Below are 14,354 nucleotides of genomic sequence, written 5' to 3'. Positions count from 1 at the left end.
AAAACACATTGTTACTATTGTTACATTAAATGGATAAATGTGTATTGAAAGAATTTTAAAAATAAGAGAAACACATTTTATATTTACCTATGTATTTACCATTTCTGGGCACTTTATTTATTTTTTTTTTTTTTTGTGGATCTGGATTTCCATTTGGCACAAATTTCCTTCAATTTACAATAAATATTTGTACAATAAAAATTTGTTCAAATTATTGTGTAATTTGTAGCAGATGATTTTTTTATTTGTATACCTGAAAAAGCATTTCATCATATGTATGAAAGAAACTTATATATGTGTGTGTGTACACAAATATATATATATATATATATAATACATATATATGTTTCATATATATGTTTCTACTTTTAAACTAAATATAGATGTTATGGTGAGTCTTTCACTCTCATTGTTGGAACTTGGAAATCTCCCAGTTTGGGGAATGGTTTTATCTTGGGCTTCCTAGTTTCACCTGACTCACACACACCTTAATATCCACCAATGCAGAGACCCTTATGCAGATTTATGTAGATCTTTCTCTGGATAACTTCCTTCTTCCTGATCCACATCTCCCAAATCACACCTGACAACACAAATTCTACTCAGCCCAGAAGAACCACCTTAGTTTCCATCCTCCTGAGCTACCTTCTTCTAACAGAAATGGGTCCTCTTTTATAGGGGACTCTTGTTTTCTTGCTCAAGGATTATGGACCAAGACTCCTGTTGCCCAATATCTGTATGCATTGGTCTCATTTTTCTGTATTCTTACTGTTTATGGTGGGAAGACAAATCTGGTACCAATGACTTCAACAAGGCTCAAAATGAATAAAGCAGGCCAGCACCATGGCTCACTTGGCTAATCCTCCACCTGTGGTGCTGACACCCCGGGTTCTAGTCCCGGTTGGGGCTCCAGGTACCAGTCCCAATTGCTCCTCTTCCAGTCCAGCTCTCTGATGTGGTCCGGGAGAGCAGTGGAGCATGGCCCAAGTGCTTGGGTCCCTGCACCCACATGGGAGACTGGGAGGAAGTATCCAGCTCCTGGCTTTGAACCGTCACAGCACCAGCCTTAGCAACCATTAGGGGAGTGAACCATCTCCTGATGCATCTTAGAGGCAGCGATTATGGTCTCAGTGCTTGGGTCCATTTCACCCACCAGGAAGATCTTAAAGGAGTTCCTCACTCCTGGCTTATATTTGACCCAGATTTGGTTGTTGTGAGCATTTGGGGAGGGAACCAGTAGGTGGGGGTTCATCTCTCTCTCTCTTGCTCTATCTCTCTCTCTTTTTAATACTAAATAATAATAAAAGACTCAAAAGATTTTAAAAATTCCTACTTTTAGAATTCATTGTTGAAAATGACCAATATGAGAAGGTAAGTGTTATTTTAATTCCATTGAAGGTAATGATTATTTGATGTTCTGCCAGTATACATATAGAATTTCTCCCCATTCTTAAATTTGACTGTGTTTCTACTATATGTCTTCAGATGTTCTACTCACTAAATTGACTTAGAATATAGCCAACTCTTCCACATTACAATATCACTTTATAGAGTATATACATATGTACCATAACACATTTCAATATTTGGGGATAATTCCTGCATTAACTCATGATGCTAAGTGGATTTTTTTTTTTTTTTGGACAGGCAGAGTGGACAGTGAGAGAGACAGAGAGAAAGGTCTTCCTTTTCCATTGGTTCACTCCCCAATGGCCGCAGTGGCCAGCGCACTGTGGCCAGCGCACTTAACTGATGTGAAGCCAGGAGCCTGGTGCTTCTCTTCATCTTCCATGCGGGTGCAGGTCTCAAGCACTTGTGCCATCCTCCACTGCAGTCCCAGGCCACAGCAGAGAGCTAGACTGGAAGAGGAGCAATTGGGAAAGAATCTGGCACCCCGACTGGGACTAGAACCTGGTGTGCGGGCGCCTCATGAGGAGGATTAGGCTATGTAGCCGCAGCACCGTCCATCAGGCTTCCATAGCCTTGGCAACTCATGACAAAAACCTAGGGAGATTACTGATGCCATAAACAAGAGTGTCAATTTGTGAAGTCAACAACAGGAGTCACTGTGCACTTATCCCTCATGTAGGATCTCTGTCCTTAAAATTCTGTACATCGTGATTTAATGTTATAACTAGTACTCAAACAGTATTTTTCACTTTGTGTTTCTGTGTGGGTGCAAACTGTTGAAATCTTTGCTTAATATATACTAAATTGATCTTCTGTATATAAAGATAATTGAAAATGAATTTGATGTGAATGGGATGGGAGAGGGAGTGGGAGATGGGATGGTTGCAGGTGGGAGGGAAGTTATGGGGGGGGAAAGCCACTGTAATCCATAAGCTATGCTGTGGAAATTTATACTTGTTAAATAAAAGTTAAAAAAAAAAAACTAGTGATGTAACCACAAAAACAATGGTTAAGTTTGTACAAATATTCATCTTAATGCAAGCTATGCATGTGTGTTCATGTAAAACTAAGAACAGAGACATCATGGGAGCAGGTGCTATCCAAATTATCCAACTGACAAACTTGTCAAAACATAATAATTAAAACATAATAATTAAGCAATGGTACTGTGGCATATTTTTTAATGCTAATGCTATATTTTGGATAGGGTTGGTGCTTCATTTAATTTGTGATTCGGTCTTTTCTGACAAATTGAATGAGTTCCATTTGGCAACAGATGAACAAAACTGCTGTGAACAGAATTACCAAAATCATATGAACTATAAAATTGCTTTTAGTTTAGCAGTTTGATACCAAGATATCAGACATTTAAAATGACATTTCTAATATTTGATAATATTAATTTACATTTAAAGCATTTTAGATAAAAATGTATGTATATACCTACCCCTTTATGAAATGTATGTTCATGTCTTTATCCATTTCTAATTGGACTTGCTATTTTCCTACAAATGAGTTGAGTATGTATATATACTCATATATATATAAGGTGTATATAGTGTGCATATGTATATCTAGTATCTATGTACACACACATACGTACTAGATACCTGTACTTTTTGAGACATGTGATTTGCAAATGTTTTCACCCAGTTAGTAGGTAGTATTTCTTTTTTTGTAACACTGTAAATGCATACTGAAACATTCAGCTATCGTTTTTGTACACAATTTTTCTTACCTCAGTCAGCCGTTTTTATATGTACAAATTTTGAATCTCTGTCATTTTGTAGATATATAATTATATATTCCTTGTCAATTGGTCTTTTTATCATTATGAAATGTTATTTTTTATCCCTAGCAATATGCTATGTCCTGAAATCTATGTTGCTTCTTATCAATATAGTCAGTCTAGCTTACTAAGATTAGTGTTTGCAAGGTATTCTTTTTTTTTTAATTTGTCTGTGTACTGATATTTAATTTAATTTTCATTTATTTTAGAAATTTAACTTCTTTAGCATATAGTTGGAGTGGCTTTTCTTCTTCTGTATGAAAACTGAGTTAACTGGAATGTTTACAGCCTTTATAGTTAACGTAATCACCAGTAAGACTTTCAGTGTTTGATTGTACTGTATATTTGTTGTTTTTGTTCTTGCTTACTAAGTGTTCTTTCTTGATTCAGCTAATTGAGTTTATTTATTCACTGAGGATATGTTTGTCTAGCTATTTGCTTATGTCCTTTAGCCCTTTATCCTTTTTAAAATATGATTTTCTATGCATTAATATAACCACATTTACCTTATCTCAGTCTATTTGTTAAGCAGTTTTATTTATTTATGGGCATGCAGGGATGGAGATGAGGTTGAGAGCTAGAGTGAGAGCAAGAAAATCAGAAAGAGTGTGTGTGTGAGGGAGAGAGAGGGAGAGAGAGAGAGAGAGATATCTCCCATCAGCAGGCTTCTCTCTCAAATACCAAAAATGCTCATGATTTGGCTAATTCCAAAGTGGTAACTGGACTGAAATCCAGATCTCCCACATTGGTGGCAAGGACCCATCAATTTGAGTCATCAGTTGTTGCTGCCCAAATGTGTACACCAGGTGGAAACTGGAATCAGAAACCAAAGTAGGATTCAAACCATTATGTTAAAGGGAGGGAGAGAGAGAGAGAAAGAAGGAAAGGGGAATGGAGGAGAAGGGAGGGGATGGGAGGGGAGGGGAGGGAAGGGGAGGGGAGGGAAAGGAGGGGAGAGAAGGGCAGGAGAGGGGAGTGGAGCAGAGGGAGAGGAGGGAAGGGAAGGGAAGGGGAGAGGAGGGGAGGGATACAAGGAGACATTCTATAGGCTAGGTCACTCCACAGATGCTGGATGATGACAATACCCAGAGCTGGTCCAGGCCTGAAGATGGCAAATCAATCCAAGCCACCTCTATGGGTGACAGAGATTCAACTATTTGAGCCATCACCTGCTGCCTCCCAGAGTTTGCACCAGCAGGAAACTGCAATCAGGAGTGGAGCTGGGACTCCAATCCAGGCCCTCCCATAAGGGATGCAGCTGTCTCAAGTGGTATCTTAATCTCTGTGACAAAGGCCTGCCCCATATGTATTTTATTAATTCCAAAACTCATTGTTACTATTGTTACATTAAATGGATAAATGTGTATTGAAAGAATTTTAAAAATAAGAGAAACAAATTTTATATTTACCTATGTATTTACCGTTTCTGGGCTCTTTATTTCTTTTTTGTGGATCTGGATTTCCATTTGGCACAAATTTCCTTCAATTTACAATAAATATTTGTACAATAAAATTTTGTTCAAATTATTGTGTAATTCGTAGCAGATAATTTTTTTCCTATTTGTATACCTGAAAAAGCATTTCATCATATATATGAAAGAAACATATATATGTGTGTGTGTACACAAATATATTTATCTATAAAATGCATATATATGTTGCATACATATGTTTATACTTTTAAATTAAATATAGATGTTATGGTGAGAATTCACTCTCATTGTTGGAACTTGGAAACCTCCCAGTTTGGGGAATGGTTTTATCTTGGGCTTCCTAGTTTCACCTGACTCACACACACCTTAATATCCACTAATGCAGTGACCCTTATGCAGATTTATGTAGATCTTTCTCTGGGTAGCTTCCTTCTTCCTGATCCACATGTTTCCCAAATCACACCTGCTTCAGCCTCTGACAACACAAGGTCTACTCAGCCCAGAAGAACCACCTGTTTCCATCCTCCTGAACTACCTTCTTCTAACAGAAATGGGTCCTCTTTTATAGGGGTCTCTTGTTTTCTTGCTCAAGGATTATGGCCCAACACTGCTGTTGCCCAATACCTGTATGCACTGGTCTCATTTTTCTGTGCTCTTACTGTTTATGGTGGGAAGAAAAATCTGGTACCAGTTACTTCAACAAAGCTCAAAATGAAAAAAGGCAGGCTGGCACCATGGCTCACTTGGCTAATCCTCCGCCTGTGGTGCTGGCACCCCAAGTTCTAGTCACAGTTGGGGCTCCAGGTACTAGTCCCAATTGCTCCTCTTCCAGTCCAGCTCTCTGCTGCAGCCCGGGAGAGCAGTGGAGCATGGCCCAAGTACTTGGGTCCCTGCACCTGCATGGGAGACTGGGAGGAAGTACCTGCTCCTGGCTTCGAATAGGTGCAGTACCAGCCATTGCAGCCATTAGGGAAGTGAACCAACGGAAGGAAGACCTTTCTGTCTTTCTCTCACTGTCTATAACTCTCTGTCTCTCTTTCTTACTCTGCCTGTAAAAAATTTTAAAAAAGAAAAAAAGCTAATATTTTTTATTATTTCATTGCAGTTAGTGCTCTTGCAATCTTTCTTGGGTATAGATTGGTGAATTTAGAAATTAAATATATTTAATAATTATAACTTTCTCATTGGTGGTAAACTCTGTCTCTCTTCAGTACAAACAATAAAAAGAGTCAAAATCATTATCAATCCTTTTCTGGTTTAATTATTTATTTATGACTACATTTTTTCAGAAGAATATTTATGGCATGTCATTAAATTAACTGAATAACAACTGAATGGAAAATTTTCACAAATCTTTGGAGAAGAGAATAAATTTCTGTTGTTTTTCAACATAAATGATAACTTTGTTTTCACATAGCACTCCTGTTTTACACATTTATTAGAAAATACTTGGGTGTTCTTTGCCCCTCAGCAGGTTAACGTGCTTCTTGGTATGTTCACATCCCATATTGGATTACCTGGGATCTGCTGCCCAGATAGATTTTGGATTGTGCTGCTCAAATAGATTTTGACGTGCTGTCCATATTGATACTGGATTGCCTTGGATCTGCTGCCCATATAGATATTGGATTGCCTGGGATCTGCTGCCCACATAGATTCCTGCTGATGCACCTTAGAGGCAGAGATTATGGTCCAAGTGCTCTGGTCCCTTTCACCCACCAGGAAGATCTTAATGGAGTTCCTCACTTTTGGCTTATATTTGAGACAGCCTTGGTTATTGTAAACATTTGGGGAATGAACCAGCAGATGGGGGTTTATCTCGATCTTGCTCTCTCTCTCCTTTTCAAATACAAAATAATAATAATAAAAGACTTTATAAAGATTTTAAAAATCCCTACTTTTAGAATTCATTGTTGAAAATGACCAATATGAGAAGGTAAGTGTTATTTTAATTCCTTTGAAGGTAATGATTATTTGAGGTTATTCTAGTATACATATAGAATTTTTCCCCATTCTTAAATTTGAGTGTGTTTCTAATATATGTCTTCATGTATTCTACTCATTAAATTGACTTAGAATATAGTGAACTCTTCCAAATTACAATATCACTTTATAAGATCTATACATATGTACCATATCACATTTCAATATTTGGGGATAATTACTGCATTAACTCATGCTGCTAAGTGTATTTGGATGCAGTCCACTTTTCTTAATAGATCTAGGCATTTATACTTCTAACAAATATATATCTGATAAAAATGGTTAAGCTTCGGCGAACTCAAAAGGCTTCCATAGCCTAGGCAACTCATGACAAGAGCCTAGGGTGATTACTGATGCCATAAACAAGAGTGTCAATTTGTTAAGTCAACAACAGGAGTCACAGTGCATTTATTCCTCATGTAGGATCTCTGTCCTTAATGTGCTGAACATTGTGATTTAATGCTATAACTAGTACTCAAACAGTATTTTTCACTTTGTGTTTCTGTGTGGGTGCAAACTGTTGAAATCTTTATTTAATATATACTAAATTGATCTTCTGTATGTAAAGATAATTGAAAATGAATCTTAATGTGAATGGAATGGAAGAGGGAGCAGGAGTTGGGAGGGTTGTGTGTGGGAGGGAAGTTATGGGGGGAAAAAGCCACTGTAATCCATAAGCTGTACTTTGGAAATTTATATTTGTTAAATAAAAGTTAAAAAAAAAAAAACTAGTGATGTAGCCACAAAAACAATGATTAAGTTTGTACAAATATTCATCTTAATGCAAGCTATATATGTGTGTTCATGTAAAACCAAGAACAGAGACATCATGGGAGCAGGTGCTATCCAAATTATTCAATTGACAAACTTGTCAAAACATAATTAAGCAATAATACTGTGGCATATTTTTTAATATCATATTTTGGATAGGGTTGGTGCTTCATTTAATTTGCAATTCGGTCTTTTCTGACAAATTGAATGAGTTCAATTTGGCAGTAGATGAACAAAATTGCTTTGAACAGAATTACCAAAGTCATATGAACCATAAAATTAATTTTAGTTTAGCAGAGTTTGATACCAAGATATCAGATATTTATAATGACATTTTTAATATCTGAAAATATTAATTTACATTTAAAGCATTTATTTATTTATTTTTGACAGGCAGAGTGGACAGTGAGAGAGAGACAGAGAGAAAGGCCTTCCTTTTCCATTGGTTCACCCCCCAGTGGCCACTGCTGCCGGCATGCTGTGGCCAGCGCACTGCACTGATCCAAAGCCAGAAGCCAGGTGCTTCTCCTGGACTCCCATGTGGGTGCAGGGCCCAAGCACTTGGGCCATCCTCCACTGCACTCCCAGGCCACAGCAGAGAGCTGGCCTGGAAGAGGGACAACTGGGACAGAATCTGGTGTTCTGACCAGGACTAGAACCCAGTGTGCCAGCACCGCAGGCAGAAGATTAGCCTATTGAGCCACAGCACCGGCCATTAAAGCATTTTATTTTATTTTATGTATTTTTTTTTGACAGGCAGAGTGGACAGTGAGAGAGAGAGAGACAGAAAGAAAGGTCTTCCCTTGCTGTTGGTTCACCCTCCAATGGCCGCCGCGGTCGACACACTACAGCCGGCGCACTGTGCTGATCTGAATACAGGAGCCAGGTGCTTATCCTGGTCTCCCATGTGGGTGCAGGGCCCAAGCACTTGGGCCATCTTCCACTGCACTCCCGGGCCATAGCAGAGAGCTGGCCTGGAAGAGGGGCAACCAGGACAGAATCTAGCACCCTGACCAGGACTAGAACCCAGTGTGCTGGTGCTGCAAGGTGGAGGATTAGCCTATTGAGCCATGGCGCCGGCCCATTAAAGCATTTTAGATAAATAATAGATTGAATTTATTTGAAAGTCAGAGTAAGAAAGAGAGAGAGAGAGAAAGAGATAGGGAGAGAGAAAGAGGTCCTCTATCCATTGGTGTATGCCCAAATGGACTCAGTGGCCTGATCTAAGCCAGGCCAATGCAAAATGCATGGAGCTTCATCCAGGTCTCCCATATGATTGGCAGGGACCCAAGCACATAGGTCATATCCCATTGTTTCCACAGCCACATTTTCAGGAAGCTGGATCAGAAGTGGAGCTGGTGGCCGCAAACTGGCAGTCATGGGATGTCAACATCAGGTGCCTTGGCTTTATCTGCTGAACCACAGCACTGGCCCCAAACTGCAAGTAATGTTTTTCAAAATTAAACTCTGGAAATTATTAAGAATCTATTCATACTGTCTATTCTTCTCTTTCACTCTGCTTTTCAAATAAATAAATAAAATTTATTCATCACAATGAGATGAGCTATCACTTGCAAATTTCAGCTGCTCCACTTTCATTCCAGCTCCCTTTTAAGGTACCTTGAAAAGCAGTGGAAGATTATTCAAGTACTTGGGCGACTGCCACCCTGTGGGTGACTGATATTATCCAGTTCCTGACTCTTGAATTCCACCTAAAAAACATCAATGTTCCAACCATTTGGGAGTGAACCAATGGTTGGAAGATCAATTCCCCCCTCACTCTCTCCATCTTTGCCATACTACTTTTCAATAAATAAAGTGATTCATGTTAAAAAGAATGTTATTTGGGATGGCATTGTGGTCCAGCTAGTTAATCTACTACTTGCCATGCAAGCACCCCATATCAGAGTGCCAGTTTGAGTGCTGGTTGCTCCACTTCTGATCAGGTTTCTTGCTAATTCATCTGGGAATGCAAAGATGACCCAAGTATTTGAGCCCATGCCACCTGTGTATGTGAAACCAAGCTTGAGTTTTTGCCTCCTGGCTTCAGCCAGGCCAAAACCTGGCTATTGCATCCATTTCAATTGTGAATCAATGATTGGAAGATATCTCTCCTCTCTCTCTCTCCTCTCCCTCTTTATAACTTTTAAATTATGTTAAAATGAATATCAATTTTTGTAAAAATCATGGCTCTATTGAAAACCATCTAAGATCTAATTATGGGTGCTGGTGTTGTGGTGTAGTGGGTAAAGCTGCAGCCTACAATGCCAGCATCCCATATGGGAACCAGTTCAAGTCCTGACTGCTTCACTTCCAATCCAGCTCTCTGCTATGGCCTGGGAAAACAATAGAAGATGTCGCAAGTCTTTGGACCCCTGGACCTGTGCAGGAGACCTGGAAAAAGATCTTGGCTCCTGATCTTGGCTCCTGGCTTTCGATTGGCAGAGCTCCAGCTGTTGTGGCCAATTGGGGAGTGAACCAATGGATGGAAGGCCTCTTTCTCTCTGCCTCTCCTTCTCTCTTTGTGTAACTCTGACTTTCAAATAAACAGATTTTTTTTTAAATATCTAATTTTGAATATCTATGACTACTAAATTAATTGTATTTATTCTTTACTTCTAAGTAAACATAATGCACTCTTAATGACTAACATGGAGCCGGTCCTGTGGCTTAATAGGTAAAGCTGCTGCCTGCAGTGCTAGCATCCCATATGGGCACTGGTTCAAATCCTGGCTGATCCACCTCTGATCCAGCTCTCTGCTATGTCCTGGAAATCAGCAGAAGATGGCCCAAATCCTTGGGCCCCTACATACAAGTTGAAACATCGAAGTGGCTCGTGGATCCTAGCTTGAATTTGTGCAGCTCTGGCCATTATGGCCATCTGGAGAGTGAACCAACAGATGGAAAACCTCTTTCTCTCTCTCTCTCTCCCTCTCTGTCTCTCTCTCTCTCTCTCCCCCCTGTAACTCTACCTTTCAAATAAGTAAATATCTTTTTTAAAAAGACTAACATATCTGTTATTGTACATAATATATGCTCCAATAATCACATAATATATGCATACTACCTACAAGTAAAGCTGCCATACTAATAAATAAGTTTTAATTGTTCAGCATTATGCACAGCTGTAAATTCCAGTAGCATAGCAGTAACTTTAATAAAGCTTTAACAAGCTGACACTGCAGCTCACTAGGCTGCAGCACCAGCACACCGTGTTCCAGTCCTGGTTGGGGCGCCAGATTCTATCCCAGTTGCTCCTCTTCCAGTCCAGCTCTCTGCTGTGGCCGGAAAGGCACTGGAGAATGGCCCATGTACTTGGGCCCTGCACCCCCATGGGAGACACGTGGCTCCTGACTTCAAATTGGCACCGCGTGCCGGCTGTAGTGGCCATTTAGGGTGTGAACCAATGGAAAGACGACCTTTCTCTCTGTCTCTCTCCCTCACTGTCTAACTCTACTTGTCAACAAAAAAAGAAGCTTTAACAAAGGAAGATAAAATTTACAAAATGGTGGGAAAGACAAATACACTTATTTCTAAAGTTGTAGATTTTGAATATTCAGAACAGGAAAGCTAAGTATCCCATTGCCAGAATAACCCATATTGTGGACAGAATTGAGCTCATTTTCCATCCCAATACAACAAAGGATTTGGGGTTATAAGGAAAAAGAAGTTCACACATGCAGAAATTTTAAGAAAAACAATGATAAAAGGTGAATTAGTGTCATCTAAAATACATAAGAAATGACAGTATTCCACCAATCTCTGAATATTTTAACTATAATTGATTAATAATTTTGTTCACTTATATAGCAGAGTAGTTATTCCATTTTCCATAAAAGTGAAAAGGAAATATCTAAAAACTAAAGAAACTGATGAAGTAACTTTATAAAATATAATGATGTTATTTGTACACACAGAGACACAGAAAATAAGTACATTTAAATCTTACAAAGGTCATGATAGTACAGAATCTAGTGTACTGCACACAAGATCCTGGATTTACTTACAATCCCAATTCAATTTACATATGAAATAATTTTACACAGTAAGAATATTTTACCTGTTTAAAATGTAACTTTAACTTCCTGAACTACTCTAATATTTTTCTTACTTACCCTGATTCTCAGCAAATACAGGAACATGTCTGTGGAATTAGTCAAGAAAATTGAGTAAATTATTCATCAGAGTTCACACAAAATCCCAGAAAATGCAAATTAGAAATATTTTATATGGACTCCATTCATACTTCCTGATGTAGCAATGAAGTAGAACAAATATAAAATTAAAAAAAAAGAAAACTCAAGTCAGAGTAAGAGAATTTTACTAATGTTCTAGTACAGTTGATTTAAAAAAATCCAAACTGATGGAATACATAATTACCTTTTTTGAAATCAGAAAGGAGAAAGGATATCTAAAAGCTACTGTGATACCACACAGAAGGAATGGACAATCATAACTTCAACTAGCACAGTAATAGAATAAAAATTGGAGAAAATATTACCAACAAAGTTGAGATGAATCAGTATTGAAAAATTTGAAAGAATTTGAGTGTAAGGAACAAACATGCAATTAACTGGAATAGTGGATAGAGAAAAGTCTGAGGAAAGAATAAAACATGATTTGTTAAGATATATTAATGAAATAATTACATATAAACTTAAGGAAACAATAGAAAACAGATAGTTAAAACCAAAGTTATAGCTAAGATCAGTGAAAAGATGACCACATTGTACCTTTATATTCTGACTGTTGAAATTCCCATAAATTTGGCATTCTTATTATTCAAGGTTTCATGACCTTTCAACACAAACTAATATATTTCCATTCTAAGTTTTATATATTTTTACATATTTCTGAAATTAGAATGTGCTTAAAAATGATGACATGGTGTAATAGAAATGTTTACACTCTTTGAAGAAATTTTGCCATAATGCCATAATAAAGTTGATATGATCATCTTGGATCATCCTAAAAACACTAAAATTTCAGTTCAAAATCCATCTTTTCAGTTAATATCGATTCATATATTTCAAAAATGTATAAGGAGAGTGTGAACTAACACAAGAACATGACAAAAAAATCAGGTTTTTTTTATTCTAGAAAGAATGAAAATAAGCATTACCATCCATATTACTTTATAACATTATACCTAGGAAAATGCTGAAATTAATGATATTTAAGAGACAATCATGGTTATTTTCCAAATGTTGGGATGGCATTGGCTTTGATAAATAGGAAATGCATCAAAATATTTCTACCTCTAAGGTAAAAAAAAAAAAAACCTGAAAAGTAATCTGTTAAAATGCTTTGGCTGGGTCTGGTGCTGTGGCATAGCAAGTAAAGTAGCCACCGGCAGTGCCAGCATCCCGTACAGGTGCTAGTTCAATTCCCAGCTGCCCCACTTCTGATCCAGCTCTCCGCTATGGCCTGGGAAAGCTGTAGAAGATGGCTCAAGTCCTTGGGCCCCTGAACCCATGTGGGAGACCTGGAGGAATCTCCTGGCACCTGGCTTTGGATTGGCATAGCTCTAACCATTGAGGCCAACTGGGATCTAAACCAGCAGATGGAAAAGCTCACTCTCTCTTTCTGCCGTTCCTCCTCTCTGTGTGTAATTCTGACTTTCAAATAAATAAATCAGTCTTTAAAAAACAGAGTAAATAAAATGTCTTCTCTAACTGAAATTATCAAATGGCCAACATGAGATCATTTAAGTCTAGAAGTCTAGCAGAATGTCTTATTTGCTCACAGTTTCCCATTATTAGAGAAATACATTTCAAACTAATAAGTAGAAGGAAAAGTCAAATCTCCACAAGGACACACAGCCACACACACACACACAAACACACACTCAGGCATTTTTCAACATGAAACAAAATTTATTATCTGAGAATACTTTTAAAAATGCCTTAATTTTTTTTTTTTTAGTTTAAAAGTAAACATTGATTCTAAATGTTATTAATGTCCATAAAAAATGCCCCTGAGTAAAGGACAAAAATGGTAACTAGAAAGAAAAGAAAAAAAATAAAAATGATAGAAGGAATGGGAGTAATGGATTCAAGTGAAACCAAAAAATTAACTACAAAATACAGTTTTAAAAATGAGCAAGAGATGGAATCACTGGAAATGACAATCTAAATTTTCTTTGAAAAATCATTTCCTCTATAAAATCAATAAGAATACTCTCAAAAGTTGTCAATGTATATCTTTCCAAAAATCTGGAAATTACTTAAAGGCTTGCAATAACTAAGGGAATGCTTACTCAAGAAGAGTGGGAGAATTTTGTTGAAAGTAGTGAGATTTGGGGCAATGGATACTTTACTATTCAGATCTTCCTCTCCTCTCCTGCTTGGTAGTATAAAATTTGCTTCATTTATCCACCAAAACTCCTAAGTTCCAAAGTCTGAAACTTGCTGTGTGCTCATCACGAGGAAAATCTCACACATGACCTCTTGTGAAGAGTTATGGCCAAAATGCAGGCACATTAAAAATATTGTATAAACTTAGATTCAGGCTATGAGTTTCATGTTTGGACTTGAGCCCCATCTCCATGATTTCTAATTATGAAATCTATAACTATTTCAAAATCTAAAAAATTGCAAAGTCCAAAATAATTTATTTTGAATACTGAACTTCTATTAAAAACCAGCAAGTTCATATTCACAGTCAAACTGAGCAGTTGTGCAGACACCAGAGGAAAAAGGACAGTTGGGCAGCAACATTAACAAAGAGCTTCCATTATTTAACCAGCCTTCCTCTTTCCTGGAAATCACAGGAGGAGGGCCTGTCATTATTTGGCCTAAATCAATCAATTTATTGAGAATTAGAAGCAGCAATACTTTCAACACTGAGGCTACCAGAAATGATAACATTTGGAGAAAATGTGCAGTGGACAAAAAAATAAATTTAAAAAGAAAAGCTGAGGAATGTGAAGTTGGTAGGGAGTGCATTTTTGTAGCCACACCAAACTC

The sequence above is a fragment of the Oryctolagus cuniculus genome, chromosome Y (assembly GCF_051225735.1).
Source record: "Oryctolagus cuniculus isolate XC-2025 breed Fujian yellow rabbit chromosome Y, ASM5122573v1, whole genome shotgun sequence".
Lineage (NCBI taxonomy): Eukaryota > Metazoa > Chordata > Mammalia > Lagomorpha > Leporidae > Oryctolagus > Oryctolagus cuniculus.
Note: the sequence above shows the minus strand (reverse complement) of the source record.